Consider the following 3,593-nt stretch of genomic DNA (forward strand, 5'->3'; position numbering starts at 1 on the left):
TTTATTTTGGGGACAGAGAGAGACAGAGCATGAATGGGGGAGGGGCAGAGAGAGAGAGGGAGACACAGAATCGGAAGCAGGCTCCAGGCTCTGAGCCATCAGCCCAGAGCCTGACGCGGGGCTCAAACTCACGGACCGCGAGATCGTGACCCGAGCTGAAGTCAGAAGCTTAACCGACTGAGCCACCCAGGCGCCCCCTTTTTTTTTTTTTTTTTTTAATTTTTTAATGTTTATTTATTTTGGGGACAGAGAGAGACAGAGCATGAATGGGGGAGGGGCAGAGAGAGAGAGGGAGGAAGGGTTTCTTCCATTTTTTCCGACTTACGATAATATAACCATTTTGATTCCTGATCCTTTGTATGTTACCTGCTTTTTTTAGGAAGATCTTGGAATCTTCCGTTCATCCTTAGAGTCCTGGAGAACTCTTAAGTTTTTTAAGTATGTATGTTTATAAGTTTTTTAAAGATGTGAGCTGGTCTGAGCTTTTTTTTTTTTTTTCTTCCCCATTCATTTTGCTGCTCATTCAGGAGGCTCTTCAATCTTGAGTCTACTATCTTTCCATTCTGAGAAATTTCCTTCTCTCCATATTTGCTGGATGTGGGACTTTCAGGATGGATCCTCTCATTTTCTTATCTTTTCTTTCATTTTTTCCATCCATCTTTTTCTTCTATTTTCTGAAGTTTTCACTAATTATCTTCTGTCTTTTCTTTTGAGTATCTTTTTTTTCCAAACATTCTAGTTTTTTAATAGCCAAACGTTCTTTCGTGTTCTTTCGTGTACACCATTTCGCATTTAATGGATAAGATGTCTTCTCCTGTTTCTCTGTGGGCATGAGCTACGCTATTTTTGAAGTTTCGTTCGTTGTTTCCTCTGTTTGGGTCTTTTTCTTTCATGTGATAACTTTCCACAAACATTTGACGACCCTCGGCTGCCTGTTAAGATTTCATCATGAAGCATCAACAAAGCTGGCTGATGGTTTTGGGTAAAAAAAAAAGCAGCTTAGCCACTGGGAGTTCTCAAGGTTGATCTGGCAGAGAACCAGCTGATTCACTGAGGAGAGATTCCCTAGTGTCTGAACCCGTGACCATCCCCCTTCCTTCCCCCCCCCCCCCCCACCAAAAAGAATTGTTTCCTGACTGCCAGTGTTCTGGAAACAGGGTATAGTAATTAGCCTGAGCGTCCCACTCATGGGTGTGCAGTTTCTGAACCCTTAACCCCCTTGTTTTCATCCTCTTTAACTTACGGCCCACGATGACTCTCAAATGTCACAACCAACCCATTTTAACATGAGAATATATTAAGAGGATTTCAGTCATTCACCTGCTGGTATGAATTCATACCTGCTCCGTTTACTTTTCCTCTAGCCCTTAGCCGTTATCAGCTGCTCTCAGGAAATGGAAGTCTGACCGATCAGGAAGTGGAAACAAGTAGGTAATTCAGGGTCACGGAGTCCCTCAGCCGAGCAGCCTAGAGCACATAAGGCAGATTGTGAGCCATGAGATTCGGGCCCTGGGACCTGGATGCCACAAGGGAGGTGAGAGGATAAAAAAGAAAATCCACTTACATTTAAATTGTGCCGGGCCGGGGCTACACGAGCGAGAGTTGACTTGTTTCCTCCCTCTGGCATTGCAGACAGCTTGCCTTCAAAGACCCAGCGCCCGGGTACTCTACAGGTTGGGGAGTCCCGTGCAAGGGGAACTTGAGTGCCCAGTCACCCTGGGAAAGATAGATTTTTAGGGAAAATGCATTCTGCGTTCCAAACAAGCAACTTATAAACAATCTTTTGGACCAAGTCCAGCTTGCTGACTGAGGCTCGATTCGCCTGTCCTTGGCCAGCTCGGATAGTGCCAAGTTGGGGAGGCCATTAGCAGAAATGAAAAGCAAGAGATCTGTTAGTCCATTAGGTTAAAAGAGGACTTTTCTGTCTTTTATTATTTATGATTTGTGACTTCGGTTACTGTTTCCCGGAACAAATAAAAGGTTACAGTTCTACTTTGACTTACTGGAGCAAATAGATGCTTATCATCAATCACGTAGAAATTGCTAGGCAGTCTGAAGGCCTTTGCTGCTGTGGTCTCTTTGCAAGTCTTTGATGTCTTGTCAGGCAAGTTATTTTCTGTGCCTCAGACAGTTTCCAAAAGCTACCACAATCTGGGGTGTGTGTGTGTGTGTGTGTGTGTGTGTGTGTACATAAACACACACGTGTGTTAGTTATATCTGCCTTGCAAATGAATATAGTCAACCCAATGAAATGAACAAAAACAGATCTAGGTTTTCCCTTAAGGGTGCTGCTCCCTGAAAAATAGGACTCAGGGTTCCAAGGATCTCCCGTAGCATTTAGGAGTACTTGGGCGGGAGCCATGGAAGTTAGTGGGAGGGCAGGGAGAAAGGCTAGGTCAAGGGGACCTCGTGACCTCTGGAGGGTGCCACCCTCCCCACCCCCCCACCCCCGACTTCCACAGACCCCCCCACCCCCCACGGCAGTCTCCAGCATCGCAGCTACATCTGAAATGTTCAGTTTTCTTTCCCCTTCCGCTTTGTTCCCCTTTTTCGGTCTCCAAGCAGGGAGGGGGGTTGGGGGGCGGGGGGGGGTGGGAGGAAGCCCGAACGAGACACAAACGAAAGAGGAAGTGTCTCGGCACTAACCAAACATCAAACAGCCCACTCAATCAGTGACCTCTATGGAAAGACTGAAGACATCCTCTGCGTCCTTTTTGACCTGCTGGGGGAGGGGACAGCCGCCGCCCAGAAGCAGCTAGCTTCCCTCTGGCCAGGTCACGGTGGGGACCCCCAGGGAGACTGGAGACAGAAGGGGCACCTCCAGGCTTCCGAGGCGCGCTTTGAGGCAGGAAAGGTCTCCTTGCTCTCGTGTGTCCTTCAGGGCCTCTTCCTCACAAGCACAACCCACTTAGCTCACAACCCGGAGATGCCCAGCAAGTGTGAAACGCAGGTGCCACCTGAGGGGGCCTCCCCCAGGACCCTCCCTGAGCCTTTACCTCCGTTTCACGCTCCAAGGGAGTCAGCAACCACCACCCCCCCCCACCGATGCCTGCGGGGCCCCTCTGGTGCTGCCTGAGGCACACGACGGAGGGCCTGACAGGCCTCTGAGGGAAAGAAAGGACGCGAAGACAGATGACAAAGTGGCGATTGATAGAATCAAGTGTGGACACAGGAAGCAGGAGGGAGAACGTCGCCAGAGGTGCCCCTTGAGGTGGTTAAAAAAACGCACACTTCTGGGGTGCCTGGTGGCTCCGTCGATTGAGGCTCCAACTTCGGCTCAGGTCATGATCTCACAGTTCGTGGGTTCGAGGCCCACATGGGGCTCCTCACTGACGGTGCAGAGCCTGTTAGTTTGGGATTCTAAATAAATAAGTAAACAAACAAACAGAAACACACACTTCTGTGCAACGTAAAAACACATTTCTGCTTGAGTCAACATGATGAAAGACAGTAGTGGGGCGCCTGGGTGGCTCAGTCGGTTAAGCTGCTGACTTTGGCTCAGGTCATGGTCTCACCGTTCGTGAGTTCGAGCCCCGAGTCGGGCTCTGTGCCGACAGCTCAGAGCCTGGGGCCTGCTTCGGATTCTGTCTCTC

General features: G+C 49.0%; 1 long non-coding RNA gene across 1 annotated transcript; it reads right to left on the reverse strand.

Moving 5' to 3' along the window:
• Nucleotides 1–247: 247 nt before the first annotated feature.
• Nucleotides 248–3,255, reverse strand: LOC124513550 (uncharacterized). Its single transcript, XR_006962422.1, has 3 exons — nucleotides 1,565–3,255; nucleotides 1,341–1,467; nucleotides 248–932 (listed from the first exon to the last, which is right to left on the reverse strand). It is a non-coding gene; the product is annotated as an uncharacterized LOC124513550 (long non-coding RNA).
• Nucleotides 3,256–3,593: the final 338 nt, after the last annotated feature.

The sequence above is a fragment of the Lynx rufus genome, unplaced genomic scaffold, assembly GCF_022079265.1.
Source record: "Lynx rufus isolate CCGP_SWC_20201006 ecotype Redwood Valley unplaced genomic scaffold, mLynRuf1.p SCAF_18, whole genome shotgun sequence".
Classification (NCBI taxonomy): Eukaryota; Metazoa; Chordata; class Mammalia; order Carnivora; family Felidae; genus Lynx; species Lynx rufus.